Here is a 16300-nt window from a genome sequence, read left to right on the forward strand (position 1 = left end):
CATACATTATATTCTATGCCCCGGGAAAGAAAATCTAATTAATTTAAATTGTATAATCTTATGTAATATTTACTGCTTAGAAGATTTTAGAAAGCTATACATGTTCTAGGTACTTGAAAATAGTCACAAAATAATGACTACTGTTTTTAGTAATGTTTTTAGCAGTGTTTAGTACTATTCTTCGATTTTTTTAGCTACCTGTCCAAAATGAATAAATGACATCCTTTCCTGCTTTGTTTCTGTGAAATTCAAAATATGTTATTTCTATTTAAAGTTTTTTTTTCATTGATTATACAGTTTCCATTACCCAGTAACAATCCTTTCTGCTATGCTTTCCATCAGACTTGGACCTAGAACTGGGAAAAGGAAGAGAAAAATTATTGGAATTTGAGCTAAACAAGCTATGGGTTCCTACATAATTAAGACTAAGACCTACCACAGTATACATAAGCCTACCCTGAGCTGATGCTCTTCAACCTTGTTGGAGTTGTAATTCCCATAAATTGGAGAACATCAAAGTGGAGAAATCTATCCTCTTCTAACTAACAATCATGGAAGCAACCTGCTAGAGCTGCATCAGGTCATACACAGTCCTTGGCAACTTTTCTAAGAAAATTCTTTCTGTTGCTGTTGAACACAGTAGTCATTTTGCATAAACCAGCTTATTCAGTGCATAGACAGCCCCTAACTACATTACTATTACCTGTGATTTTATCTTTGTATCACTACCAAGGAAAACGCAGATCAGCATGATGAACCTGAATTATAAAGAAAAATTATAGCAATATAGAGTGACAAGTACAGGTTTTCAAATATTACATTAATAGTCAACTCTTCTTGTTAGCTTTGGGACGTATCTGCTGTACAAAGTATAAGTATTCCTTGACTTACAACCATTCCTTTAGTGACCGTTCAAAGTTAGAAAGGTAGTGAAAAAAAGTGACTTATGACCATTTCCCCCACTTATCAACAATGCAGCATTCCCATGGTCAAATGATCAAAATTCGGGCATTTGGCAACTGACATGTATTTATGACAGTTCCACTTTCCCGGGCTCACGTGTAACCTTCCCAACCGGTTTCTGACAAGCAAAATCAATCGGGGGAGATGGTTCATTTAACAACTGCAATGATTTGCTTAACAACTGTGGCAAAAAAGGTCATAAAATGGGGCAAAATTCACTTAACAAGTACCTGGCTTAGCAATGGATATTTGTGCTCGTAAGTCGAAGTCTACCTGTAATCTTACCAATCTTAAAAATCATGTTGCAGCAAATTTGGAAATATTAATTTACTTGTAATATTTATTAGCTGCCCATCTTGCTATTTGGTAACTGAGCAGATTGCAATATGAAAAGATAAAACTGTATAAATTATAATAACATAGATACAATACTATAAATTAAACTTAGCTAAAAAGATGGGAGAGAGGGAATATAATGAGGGGGTAGAGGATGGGATCTAGTCTTAATCCATCAGCCACCACACAAAATGAAGCCTCTCCATTTGCAATTGTTTCCCATTAATAAGAGCATCATAGCAAGGGGGAGTTCAGCAAGAAAAAAGTTTCTTCAAAATGCTGGCGTTTGCTTTCCTTCATCTTGCCTCTAATTGCCATTGTTCTGAGACTGGAGAAAAGGGAGAAAGTCATATACAAGTTACAGAACTGACTGTGCAGCATGTCTATGTACATCAATTTAAGAAACCTGAATAATAATAATTTCTCATGATCTACCTTAAGAGTCATTCAGTTGAAAGATGGATGCATAGAAGCACAACTATTTGATGGCCAGAGATTGCAATCAATATTAAAAAGGACGCAAAAAATTTGGTGGACAGGTTTTTATTAGATTTTAGAGGAAATTAATGGTTGCTTTTAAAAACCTATTTTATTCAATTTATATTACAATTTTAATAGATTTTCTCTTTTGCAATGCCACTGATTTTCAAGACAACTATAATCAGATGGGGCTATAGAGTCCACTAAAATACCATTTGGGGCCATTTGGAACCCTGGAACTCCACATGTTAAAACTAACACTGCAATAGCTATAAATATTATCTATGTAGTATAATAATAAGCATCGCTTTTTAGAACATTTAGAATTTGATATTGGGGCAATGGACGTGCTTATTTTTTAAAAATATATGTATTAAAACTGCATCACTGTACTTTGTCCCTATGAACAAAATAAGGACAAACTTAGTTCTCAAAACAAGCTCATGGACTTGTCTTTCTAACGTATGTCTTTTTTTTTCAAATCCAGAATAAAATATGCAAATTCCCCAACATACCCAATTATAAGCAATTGTCTCTGCTAAAGCAAAAAAACCAAAAAACAATTAAGGAAAAAGAACTCAGAGATTACTCTGAAAGCAAACAATGCTATGAGAGTCTACGATAGGGAAAGACTACTCCTCCCACATCATCAAGCTGAGTCTGCCAAGGCTATAAAAGCCAGCGCCTGCGACTGGCCCCCAGCTTTGACTCAGCTCCTTGTCGTGAGCAGCGTGTCTTGGAGATAGGAGCAACAGCAGCAGCAGCATGAAAACAGCGAAAACGAAACTAGCAACTCCCGGGGATCTGGTGAAGCTTAGTTGTCGCAGAGGGTGGGGAGCCGCTCTCTTTTAACAACGAGGCTTCAGTGCTGGGGCTTTGGAACAGCCAAAAGTGAATTTGGGCCTGGGATTGCTTATTCAGGTCTCCCAACACCACAATTTATAGCATGCAGTCCGGGGAAGCCTTTTGCGCCGTTTTGGAGCACCTCTCAGCCAGCGGCCTTACAGAAGCATGTTGGGCGTTAATTAGCCTCTAATGAAGATTGAGGCTTGCTCAGGCCTCACAGAGGGACCTCGTTCACCTGGCCTCTAGGGAGGGTGGCACATTAGTGAGGCAGCTCTCAGTGCCCCCAGTGTTTAGCCCATGAACAAATGGAGAGCATACAGGCCCAATCTGACCAACTGGGCCTAGAAGAGGCCCATTGTTCTGAAGGCCAGCAAAGAGAAGGAAGCAACGAGACTATGCAGTCAGGGAGGCAGCGGCAAAAATTAAGGCCGAGGCCTTTGCAACTAAAAAGGCATTAAAATCCAAAGTCAGGGCCAAGAAGAGAAGGCATGTGGCCTCAGAGAAACAATTTGCAAAGAGCCTGGAACAGAGAAGTGAGCAAAGCCACCAGTCTCCTCAGTCTGGGGATCTGCAGGCCAACCCTCCAGCTGTATCCAGGGCTGAAGAGGCAGAACTAGGCTCCACCAGTCTTCCTCAGGCATGGTCCTTAGAGAGAGCAACTGAGGGGATTTTCCCTCAGGTTTTCAATAGATCTGGGCCTAGTTTTAGGCAAGCTATCCAGAAGCATCCAATCCTCAGAGTAATTTACCCCAGGGTGGGCACAGGCAGAGGCCACCTTTACACCTATAGCTGCTGGCCTTTGCCCAGTGGATCCACCTATAAGCAATAGGCTTGAGGATCTTAAGGATATAGTTTCTGTAGCCATCAGACAGGGGATTGCTGAAGGATTTCTTCACCTGACTGGGGGGCGGGTAGGATTTTCCCCTACCTTCCCTCAGGTAGTCACTCCTGAACAGAGGGGGTTTTCCAGGCCTCCTGAGCAAAGGTTTCCTGATTGGGGGTATATGAGGAAAGGGGCTCTATGGATCCTTCAGACCAAAGTAACTCCTCCATATCTGAGGAGGAAAAAGGGGAGGTTAGAGATTCCAATCTATCAGAAGATGAGGGATTAAAGCTTGAGCAACCCATTTTTTTCAGGTCTTTTTAAGCCGCCCTTGTTCAAACCTCTATTGTACAAAGCCCTAGTTACTGCCCAGCTGGGACCTGATGAGGTGGCATCAGAACCCTCAGGGGAAGCTTCAGCCCAGGGCAATTCTTTATTTTCAAAACCAATTGTTCAAGCTAAGGGGCTTTCATCACCCAAGTTATTTTTAGATCTGGTGCGTGAACACATCTTCAGGATTGGGGCCATGCCCTTCATCTCATGACAGGTGTTTTATAACATAGGCCCTTCCCTGACCAAAGCCTTTCTAGCACTGCCAGTTGATTCTTCTGTGGTTGCCTCTATCTCCACATCTGGAACTCCAACAGAACTGGAAGATGTCCTTAAGACTGATGATAAGAGGTCAGAACTGACTCTTAAATGTACTCACCAAACAGCAGCATGGGCTGTCCAAGCCTCCACCGCATCCTTTTTTATGAAGTCTTTTCTGAGTTCGCTGTGCCAACTATAGGAACACTTGCCTCCCAATGATACCAGGTCCCACCAGGACATAAATAAGATCATAGCTGCAGCACAGTTTACCAATGACACCACTTTAAACTCTGCAAAATTTGCATCAAAAGCAATGGCATCCTCGGTGGCAGTGAGATACCTTCTGTGGCTGCGCAATTGGCAGACAGACTCACATCAAAAATGGAAGCTTGCTTCTGCCCCTTGCTTGGGTGAGAGTCTGTTTGGGCACACCCTGGAACCATACCTGGTGGAAACCAGGGACAAAAGAAAGATTCTTTCATCCTCTGTAGAGAGGTTGGGTTTTCGTCAAGCTCCATACTTCCGACAATGTTTCTTTCAGCCTGAGTCCAACACCCATTTTCCTCAGGGTCAGAGAGGGTTCCCTCCTCATCAGGAGCAACAACCTGAACGATCAGGCAGACAACAGCAGTTTTCCAGCAAATGGCCCTTTGAAGGTGGAGGAGGCCATTCATTCCGATGCTCTAAATGACTGCCCTACTTCCCCTCCCATCGGAGGTCATTTGGCCTTCTTGGCTTCATGGTGGGAGGAAACAACTTCAGACACCTGGGTTCTCAGGACTGTGAGGTCAGATCTTTAACTTGAGTTTCTCTCCCTCCTCCACGGTTTTTTGTTTGCTATCTCGAGACAGTTCCAGATGGGCCTTCATGGAATCAGCCATTCAATATCTGGTAGACATAAGAGCCATTCAGGCGGTTCCAGTGAATCAACAGGGGCTGGGGTTCTACTCCCGGCTCTTTGTAATCCCAGGCCTCCGGGGGCGATCCTCGACCTCAAGTCCTTGAACAAGTTGATTCCCTACAGGCACTTCTCCAGACAATTCGGAGAGCATTCGGGAGGGCGGCCTCCTCTCATCCATAGACCTCATGGAGGCATACCTCCCTATCCCGATCTGGCCCCTTCATCACCAGTTCCTTCAGTTTTGCTACAACAAGCACTACCAATACCGGGCCCTTCCGTTTGGCCTCTCATCAGCCCCCAAGGTATTTACCAAAGTTCTTGTGGCATGGGCAGTATCCCTACGCGCCTCCCAGTGAAGATCCAATGCTATTTGGACAATATCCTGATTCAGTCATCTTCAACCCACTCTGCCCACAGCGACCTTCAGACCACGATGCAGATCCTGCAGGAACACAGTTTTTCCATAAACTTCAGCAAGTCATCTTCTACCAACCACCTGTCTCCTATACCTAGAGGCAATCATCGACACAACCTTCTGCGAGGTCTTCCTTTCCCCAGATCGTCAAGAGAGTCTGAACGATTTGATAAACTGGATTCGACAGCAGCACACAGTTATTCTGTCTCTACTATCCCAACTCCTAGGAAAGATGATTTCCTGTATAGGCATTGTGCTGTGGGCCAGCCTCCATGCCCGGAATCTGCAATGGTTCTTGCTGCCATTTCAATGGGCGGGAACCAGCCACTCATCCATCAGAGTCCGAATTCCTACACTGGTCTTACATTCCTTCCAGTGGTGGCAGTCCCAGACCATCAGGAAAGGCCAATTTTTCAAGGAGCCAGATAAACTCATTATCATGACAGATGCCAGTCTTTATGGCTATGGGGGTGCATCTATAAAGCGAGATAGCTCAGGGTCATTGGTCCCAGACAGACAGGTCTTACCCCATCAATTGGCTCGAACTCAGGGCCATCTTCCTGGCTTTGAGACATTTGAGAACAAGGTGACAGGGTCTCACGTGTTGATTATGACGGACGTGGCCTCCATGTCAACAGATGGGGGGACCCAGTCCAAATCCTTGATGCAGGAGGCCAAACGTCTAGGGCAGAGGACGGAGAGGCACCTTCTGTCCCTCAGAGCAGACCACATCTCGGGGGTCGACAACATCCAGGCCGACTGGCTGAGTTGTACTGAGGTTAACCACTTGGAGTGGTGCCTTCATCCATTCCTGTTCCAAGAACTGTCCAACAGGTTCAGTCCCCCAGTAGTAGACCTATTCATCACTCCCCAGAATGCGCAGCTAGACAGATTATTTACCAGATTTCCTACCCAGGGAGCGAAGTGGACCAATGCACTTTGGAGCAGATGACCTCCAAGTCTCCTCTACACCTTTCCCCCTCTTCCTATCATTACAGCCACCTGGGACCCATCTCAGAAGTGCTGGTGTTCCTACAGGAAGGTCTAGATAAAGGGCTCTCATCAAATACACTCTGCAGATAGCTTGAAGACTTGTCCTCATAAGATAATTATAACTCTCTGTCCCACAACTCATCAATACGTAGGTTTTTGAGGGAAGCCTCAAACCTACATCCCCTGGTAGTTCATAGATATTCCACTTGGGATCTCCCAAAAGTACTCCAGGTCCTGACGGGACCCCCATTCGAACCGTTAAGGTTGGTGGATCTCTGCTTCTTGATCCTCAAAGTGTCCTTCCTGGTGGCTATCACGTCAGCCAGAAGGGTGTCGGAATTGGTAGCTCTCTCGGTGAGACAAGACTTGTACATTTTTCACAAGAACAGAGTAGTGCTATGATTAGACCCCACTTTTATTCCAAAGATCAGTTCTTGGTTCTACAGGGCACAAGAACTAGTCCTACCGGATTTCTGCCCTAAGCTTCAACATGAGTTGAGTTGAGTTGGAACACAAATGGCATACACTGGATGTGCAGAGAGCTCTCCATATCTATGTAAAACTGCAACCTTTTGCAAGACAGAAACGATGTTTGTGTCCTTCCAACCAGCTTCCTTAGGGGGAAGGCTTCCCCATCCACAATGGGCAGATGGATCAGGGCTTGTATTTCCACAGCATATGGTTCCCAAGAAGCTTACTGCCCACTCTACTAGGAGTGCAGCCTTCTCGGCAGCCTGGGCTACTCAGGTGTCCATTGAGAAGATCTGCAGGGCGGCTACCTGGGCATCTCCCTCTCCATTTATCTGGCACTATCCACTGGACTCCTTCACCTCTGCAGAATTTGGTAGGAAAGTGCTTCAGAAGGTTCTTCCAGTGTTGGACTGGGCGGACCAGATGTAGACCTTCCTCTGGACATACAGGCTTTGGTATCCTGGACTTTCGTAGCAGCGTGGAGGAGAATGGGCATTGGTAAATTTATCTGAGACTCCCTTTCTATACATGCTGAGAGAGAGTCCAGCCCCACCCTGTGTTCGTCTGGTCATTGTTGGGGAGGGATCTTCTCACTGTTTTGTTTTTCAGAGACACGTCACGTATGTCAAGTTTCTTCGTCGAAAGCTGGGAGCCAGTAGCAGGGGCTGGCTTTTTTAGCTTTGGCAGACTCAGTTCAATGATGTGGGAGGAGGAGTCTTTCCCTATCCTGGACTGTCTCGCAGTGTGTATAGAAAGGGTATCTCAGGTAAATTTACCAACGCCCAGTCTGTCAGATTTTGCTAAAAGGTGCTTTTGTCAAAACCTATCTGGAAAAAAAGAAATCCCAACACTATGCTTCTGTTTTAAAAATGTACTAGTTTTAGCTATGGACTTTAATGTCCTCTTGATCTAGAATTGTGTAATATTTAGCAGGGAATTCCTCCACGTCTCAGTAGTCTATATACACTCCATGATACCATAGAAAAGCAGAATAGAATGCCATTTGAAAGGTGACTCTTCAAAGCTCAGAGAAGATATAGGAAGAATTGTTGGGAGGAAGATGGACACAACTAGAAATAGCACTGTAATATATAATTGGTGGCATCTGCATTAACAGACTCAAGAGGGCTCCCATCTCTAAAGCCATGGGCTGAGAAGAAAAATTATTGGTATGAACTTGGTTTGAATTTTATAAAATTCACCATGGCATAAGGCTGGCAGATAAATCCTTCCTATCTAAAGGCTAGATAGGGAGAGAGAGAGAGAAAACCATTTCAGCTACTGCAACCAAGATGCTTGCAGACGTCTTACCTGCAACAGCACTAGTCACAACCATATTATAGCAGAACCGCATAATGCATTTGAACTAAACACGATCCTTTGCCTGCAAGCAGAGGAACTGCCACATCAGTAACTCTGTTGCTAAGGCAACTGCTTATTTTCCATATCAACCGCATGCTCATTGTTACAGAGTCACATATACAAGAACAATTCCTCTCTATAGCCAAGGACCAGATGGCAGTAAAGCTAGGAAAGGCACAGACTAAAGGGATCGTACTAAACGGATGACATACTAGTGCATTCAATTGATGGAAACAAAAGCAAATGGATACAGAATTCGACTAGTAAGAGAAAGAAAAGGGGAGAAACCTCCCATGTCATAGTTACAATGCCATCATTTAGACTTCAGGCTTGTACATACAAGCTGATTTTACTGACAAAGACCTTTGTAATGACACTAATGTTTTTCAGCAGCCATCCCATCCATGCCCCATTTCTATCTAAAACAACTTTAAAGTCGGTTTTGTTAGTATACAACTGTCGATAGCACACTTTACCAAGAAAACTCAAAGGTGATTTTTGAAGACATTTGACAATAAAAACCCAGTGCACGTAGCATAAATCTAACATTATTTAACAACATGTGGGAAAATTAATCAGCCACCCAGAGAAATCCCAGTATTTAACAAACCTTTTTTATAGTGAGTACATGTTTGCTGGTTCCTAGCCTATTCCATAAAACAGAAGAAAACGTCAGTAGGCAACATCGTTCTTAGGAACACCTGGTTTTCCTAAAATCTGCTTTGTAAACAGTGGGATTTAGGAAACTAAAGGACAAACTATATCACATGTCTTGATTCTTTCACTTATCGGTCAAAACATTCATTTGTTTCCTTGTTTATTTTCTGTTACATTTATAACAATAGCTATCTCTATCATTATTTGAGGATATTATATGATTAGAAACTTGTTCAGGATGAGTTTTTATCTAATATATGACTGTGAATTCTTTCATATTTACTTTATGGGGAAAACAAAAAAACAAAGGCAAGATAGAAATCCTTATAAAAATTAATGAGACATTTAAATCCTTATCGAATAGAAATAGTTACTGTTTATTTTAAGTGGCACTTAACTATTGGATTCAGACCTAGACTATAATATGCACACATTTAAAACAGATCACTCTAAAATCTGTAAATAAAAAGTAAGTATAAATGTACTTACTTACCCAGGTCACCCAACAACATGTTCTGGGGGCAGCTTCATAAAAAATAAAATATATATATTTTAAAAAGTAACAAAATTTACCTATAAAGAGAATACCAGTCTAGCAACAAAAACAGGCAATGACTTAAAGGAGCAGTCCTATGCACTATCAAAACCTGGCAGATGCTGGTATGCTGACTGAAAAGAGAATACTTTGAGTACAATCAAAAGTGTATTTTATGCAGTGGAAGATTGCTAGCATTCTAGCAATCTTATTGTGTTATTCCAATCATCCCCAAAGCGTAAAGAAAATGTATGCCAGTTCAAGAGCTAGAATACTTAATTCCCTTCCATTGGAGATAAGGAAAAGAGTACAGACCAACTCAAAAAGCCAATAAGGCTTAGAAATTAAGAAATACATATTTCGCTCCACAAGCATGGCAGGACTGTTCTGTTAGCCAAAAAAAACCCTGCTCAATATAACATATCCTATGATTGGAATATGACCTCACATTGTGATGGATTCACTCACAGGAAAAATACATGCCTGCAAGACCCAAGTTACAGAACTAAATCATCCATTCAGATTTTAGGCACACAAATGTCCTTCCTGTTACTTGACATAGCTTTGCAAGAAGTTTAATTTTGCTTTGTTTTTTAGTATTTTATTAGTTTATCAAAATGTAAAATAGAGAAGTACAAAGAAAAATGAAAATAATGTTAAAATAAGGGAGAAAAAGAAGGGAGAAGTGTAGGGGAAAAGGGAAAAGAAAAAGAAAACAATTGACTTCTGATCCTTTTGGTGCTGTAGAATAAAGTACCAACATAAAACCCCAATTTTTTACTTTTATATGATAATATATGGTTGCCATCTCTATAACAACAAATCTATCTAATAATCAGCAAAAGCCAAATCAAAATTTCATTCTTTTCACCCCAAGCACAAAGTGCAGAAGCGGTTTCCAAGTAGAAACAAAATTAATTGTGTTCTTTTCTTTAATCAAAGCAGAGGCGGCTAAATAGACCACTTTGAGTAAGAAGTTTAATTTTGGAACTTACATTCTACCAGCAAGATTTGGGGATTCAATGACCAACCTAAACATTCTTGAGCAAATATTGTGGCTTCCTATTATAAAATGTTGCCATCCTGTATTTGTTAACATATCAAGCATTCTTCTCTCACCACCATCAAAGCTACAGACCTGAGGCTGCAAAAATTACACACATAAGGAAACATCAATGTTTCAAGTACATTATCAATTACAATTACATTATCTTTACATTTTGAGAAAGTAGGAGGGAAAAAAAGCTGACATAATTAATTTATAGGGAAAAAAAGAACTGACACCAAATGTTTATGTAGTCCTTTTATACATTGTTCCAATCAAACATGTTCCTTCTCAATTTCAATTCTCAATTTCACTTCCTTGATTTTGTTTTTCTTTTTCATGGTGTATATCATGTGTTTTAAGAGTTTTCAATATGAGAACAATAAATTGTTAACATCTAAAAGCATATATATAGTTAGTCTTAATTTAATATCCACTTGTGTTCAGCAACTATCTAACATTATGATAGTGCTTAACAAGGTTACTTAGGATGGATCCTCATAGTTCTGGCCAGGGGTGGGATGAAAATGTTTTTATTACTGGTTCTGTGAGAGTGGCTAGGTGGGCATGGCCATGCGACTAGGTGGACATAGCTTTTTTTGCAGCACCCCCCCCCCCTCTGTTTTTTGCTTCCTGGGTCTCAGGGAAGCCTCCTGGGAGCAGCAAAAAGACAGCGAGGGGGATGTCGGAACAGCTGATCATCGGGAGGAAAAAAAGAAAAAAGAAATAGTGACTGGGTGGGGCGGTGCTGGAGGGGGAGAATGCAGTCAGCGATGTTATTCATGTGCGTGATGTCAGGGGCACGATTTGCTGGTTCTCTGAACTGCACAGAATTGTAACAACCGGTTCTACCGAACAGGTCTGAACTGGTATAATCCCACCGCTGGTTCTGGCCATCACAGTGTATTCACAGTCAGGTAATCATGATTTGGACACATAGTAACCAGCTTGCAATTAGGTTGAGACATCCTACAATCACATTACTGCCATTTGCAAATTTCACCATCAGTTTCCAACAAGCAAAAGTCAATCGAGTAGCAGACTGGAGATCACATCACTGCGGATTATGCAAATGCACAAGATTTACCTACCAATGTGAGCTAGAACTGTCGGAACTGTTATCCAAAGTCAGTGCATTCATATTATGTGCCTAATAACTGCATCACTTACCAAAAGTATTCCTGGTTAAATTACAGTTGGTAACAGAGGGTATGGATATTTTAAAATGGAATATTTAGCTATAAGTCTTAGACATTAGATTGTACAATGAAATAGAAATACTCTACATGGAAATATGCCCCCCCTTTCCCAAGTTGATGCCATCTTAAGATATTGCACATTTCAACTCCAGTAATTCTCAACCAGTATGAACTTTGCTGCCTGCAATTCTGTGAGCTGTAGCTCTAATACAGAAATGAAACAGAAACAGCATAATTTTGAACTTACAGTGATAGCACAAAACAACTTAAACCCTGTGCTAAATACTGAATACTGAAGAAAAGGAGACACAATATCTTTTGGCCAACTGATACTGTAAAATCAGTTCCTCCTATCCAGTATACCAAGCTTCTATTCTTGAGATTAATAGCAATAGGGCCAAACACATTTTTTTTCAAATTATTATATGAATGATAGCACCACACCTTGGCAGTTTTAGGCTAGAACAGGGGTGTCAAACTGGATTTCTTCGAGGGTAGGGCCGGATCAGCATTATACTTCTTCTCAGGCCAGACCGGGGGAGATGGGGAGACAGGACAGGCGCCTCCTGTAGCACTCTGTGCGCACCCTCCATGCCCTTTTTTGGCCAGCAGAGTGCTGCAGGAGACTATCCAGGCTGAAAGAAGGGCACTGGGGGGCACAGGGGCCTCATACCCCTTTTGGCTGCCGGAGGCACTGCGGGCCAGTCTTTGCTATTTCTAGGCTGGCCCCGTGGGCCAGATTTAAGCACCTTGTGGGCTGAATCAGGCCTGCAGGCCTTGAGTTTGACAGCCCTGAGCTAGAATTTTTCAAGAAAATGCTCAATTGCCTCTTAGTGTGGTTTATACCAGGGGTCCCCAACCACTGGGCCGCGGACCGGTCCGTGGATCATTTGGTACCGGGCCGCAAAGAAAATAAAAATAAAATAAAAATGGCGGCTTTCTTCGCCTTCGGTGAATGCTGCTGGGATCAGGGATCAAGGACACAAATGAAAGAAGGGGAGGGAGGAAGCAACCAAAGCCCGTCCTGCTCTCCGGCTCAGCAGCTTCGGTTTCCTCCCGCCTCGTTCCTCTCTCAGTCGCTCTCTCACTCCTCCACCAGCCCAGGAAGAAACTGCTTCAAAGAAGCCGGCAGGGTGGCTTTTCCTGTCGGCGCAGCTCCTCCGAAGCGCCCGTTCACCCCCACCCCGCCACCCGCGGTTCAATCCAGTGCTCCGTTCTGCCTGCCTGCCTGCTTGCCTTCGTTTCTGGTTGTTTCGGAGTAGCTTTGGCTGAGAATAATAACTATTCGCCTCTTTTACTCAGCCGAAGCTGCTCCAAAACTACCAGAAACGAAGACAGGCAGGCAGGCAGGCAGAACGGAGCACTGGATTGAACCACGGACGGCGGGGTGGGGGTGAACGGGCACTTTGGAGGAGCTGCGCCGACAGGAAAAGCCACCCTGCTGGCTTCTTTGAAGCAGTTTCTTCCTGGGCTGGTGGAGGAGCGAGAGAGCGACTGAGAGAGGAACGAGGCAGACACCTGAGGGATAAGGCTGAGGGAGGGAGGGAGACACCTGAGGGATGAGGCTGAGGGAGGCAGGGCTGAGAGGCGTGGCTTCTCAGCCATCCTGCAGGGACTTGTCCTGAGCCTCCCTGAACTTGGTGGTTTGCTCGCAGACGTTTTATTACCCAATTAGGTAACAACATCAGATGTTATCTAGTCAGGTAATGAAATGTCTGCAAGCAAACCACCAAACTCGGACTCCTCCCCCTCCCCCCCTCCTTGAAAAAGTGTCTTCCCCCCCGGGTCCTTGAAAAAGTGTTTCTGCGTGAAACTGGTCCCTGGTACAAAAAAGGTTGGGGACCACTGGTTTATACAATACTCCTGAAAGTTGTATTTCAGCACCTATTTATTCTATTACTTGTATCTTTGCATGTTTGTTATCCTTCATAAGAACACAGCCCCCAACACATTAGATGCTTAAGCAACTTTTGGAATTCAGATCTCTGATCTCAGAGATGTTGTTAAAAACAATGTCACATCTCTATACCTATGCTGCAGTTTATAAGAGAGTGATAATTCCCCATAGCCTAATATTTAAGTACTAAACTGGTAGCCACAGGCAACCAGAAATTGCATCTAAGCATAAAGCAGGCTAGCCAGGCAGAGAGGAACACAATATCCCTTTTCCACATAGATACCAGATTGGATGGTCACTTTTTCATTTTAGCACAAAAATGAATTTGATTTTGTTTTTCTTTGTTAAGCCTAGGAGACTGGTCAATTTTTGCAAGCTCCTAATATATGCAATGCCATAATAGAGTTTTCATAGCTTGAAAAACACAGTTATTCCCTGCACTATTTTAAGCAAAGTGATTCCACCAGACAGCATAAAGTAGTTAAATAGGAGAGGCTGAGCGATTCCACTGGTAATTAAAGACAGCTTGGCCATTCAAGAACTGTTACCTAGTGGCTTCCTTTCATAATGCTACCTGAATTGTCTCTCTTCCAGCTCACATATTTATATCTCGTGGGAAGAGAATGCTGGAATGGATAAGCCTTTGATCTGATCTGGATGGGCTCTACTTATGCTTTAATATTAGGAATTACCGCTTGAGCTTCAGTTTTCTTCATTTTATCATTCCTTTCCAATCTTGCTCTCAAACAGTGTGTTTTTAAGTTTATTTTTGAGCACTAGGCTATTATGTTAACTGCTTTTTGTAATTCATGTACTTTTTAACTGAAAAGTAAAAAGGCTTTAAATAAATACAACACATCTCAAAAACGTTTAAATACAGGGGATCCTTTAAAATCTTATCACTTAAACTTTTCCAAACTATGTCGTCCAAATAAATAATTCTGAGACTCTCATTACAGTGGAAACATTCATCCTCAAAATACAGGTATTAAGTTAGAGGAAGTTGCAGCTCAGAAAAAGAAGTCTTCCAAAAAGTGAATGTAGGTTTTAAACTGAGGGAAACATTTTGCATGAGATTTGTTAGATTCGTATAATAATAGCCCAAGTCATGATACAATTTAAGTTTTCACCTAGCATGTTGTATAACCCTATGATTTATGGTTTAATACAGTGTATACCTCTAACCAATGTTGCTTTATTCAAAAAATATTTAAAAATTGTGTCCTGCTACTGAATTTATAAAATAACAAAGCATTCCAAACCCAAGAAGCATTTCTTTTACGTATTATTAAAGTGAAAATAATGTTCATAACTGAAAAAGCTGCAAGAATCAGTTTATAAATGCCCACAAATTCCCAGAACTAAAAGAATTTTAAAGTGTAATTTTGGAAGTACAGGTAAGTGCTCAACTTACAATCACAATTGAGCCCACTTTCTGTTGCTAAATGAGACATTTGTTAAGTGAGTTTTGCCTCATTTTATGGCCTTTCTTACCACAGTTGTTAAGTGAATCACTGGAGTTGTTAGGTTAGTAACACAGTTGCTTCCCGGTTGACTTGGTTTGTCAGAAGGTTGCAAAAGCACATGATCCCAACACAATACAACCATCATAAATATGAACCAGTTGTCTGAATTTGATCACATGACCATGGGGATGCTGCACTAGTCATAAGTGTGAAAAATGGTCACTAAGTTACTTTCTCAGTGCCACTGTAACTCTGAATGCTCCCTAAATGAACTGTTGTAAGTTAAGGCCTACCCGTTTATCATTTGCCACATATCCTTTCTTTGGACAGTAATAAAAACAACAGATTAAAAACCAAGTTTCCAATAGAAACACTGAAAAAATTAGAACCACATTGCTCATTTAATGAAACTGTCCAACATGAAACCCAAAATATTGCTATTACTCTCAATTAAGCCAAATCTGTTAATTGGCAAGAGACTATCAGTTATGTTATGAAATCATATGCTTAAAATGCATGCTTATATTTATGTTTTAACTCCACTGGAGAGGAGTAATGGGGCGTTGGTTCTTACCTGATACGCTTCTTCTCGTAGAGCTGCGTAGAGCGTCCAGAATGGGAGGTGCTCCAGTCTCGGCTCTCACAGGCTGAGCTTGAATTGAGGAACGCTCCTCCCCATCACGTGGTCCTCGTAGCGTTCCCCAGTTTTGCGAAGACGAGAAGGAGAAGGCCTTATTCTCATCCTAACTAAAAGCTAATCTATTGGCCGAAAACAAGATTCCCCACCAGACGGGTAAATGGGTGGGGCTGGACGCTCTACGCAGCTCTACGAGAAGAAGCGTATCAGGTAAGAACCAACGCCCCTTCTCCATAGAGCTGCTACGAGCGTCCAGAATGGGACATACCAAAGCTTGGCAAGTCCTACAGGCAGGATCCCGTCTGGTTCAGAATCTCCTCTGGAACCTCAAGGACCCGCTGAAGGACCCGCCTGCCAAAAGAGGCCTCAGCTGAGGCGAATACATCGATTTTGTAATGCCTGATAAAAGGGGATGGGGATGCCCAGGTGGCAGCCCTACAGATGTCAGTTATTGAAGCTTGGGTGGCCCATGCGGCAGAGGTAGCCGCGCTTCTGGTGGAGTGTGCGGTCACGCCGGGGGGAACAGGTAGGGCCTGTGCCTGGTATGCCTTAGAAATGGCGGCCCTAATCCAACGGCCCACAGTGGTAGGAGTCACTTTGTGGCCGAGGGACTTAGGCTGAAAAGACAGAAACAAGGCCTCTGACTTCCGGAATGGTCGGGTGTGCCTGATGTAGATCCTTAG

At 42.5% G+C, this 16300-nt stretch overlaps 1 protein-coding gene and 1 long non-coding RNA gene across 4 annotated transcripts in view; one reads left to right on the top strand and one right to left on the bottom strand.

Moving 5' to 3' along the window:
- Window positions 1-2218, top strand: part of LOC148128251 (uncharacterized) — a 44317-nt gene extending 42099 nt beyond the window's left edge. For all 3 annotated transcript variants that reach the window (XR_015741119.1, XR_015741121.1, XR_015741120.1), the window contains one exon: window positions 343-2218. This is a non-coding gene — a long non-coding RNA (uncharacterized LOC148128251). The remainder of the gene's footprint in view (window positions 1-342) is intronic.
- The window catches only part of FOXN3 (forkhead box N3), a 107409-nt gene that overhangs the window by 74408 nt on the left and 16701 nt on the right, over window positions 1-16300 (bottom strand). The window lies entirely within an intron of this gene.

This window comes from Pseudonaja textilis, chromosome 1, assembly GCF_049901715.1.
Source record: "Pseudonaja textilis isolate UNSWEBS1 chromosome 1, rPseTex1.2, whole genome shotgun sequence".
In the NCBI taxonomy this organism is placed as follows: Eukaryota; Metazoa; Chordata; class Lepidosauria; order Squamata; family Elapidae; genus Pseudonaja; species Pseudonaja textilis.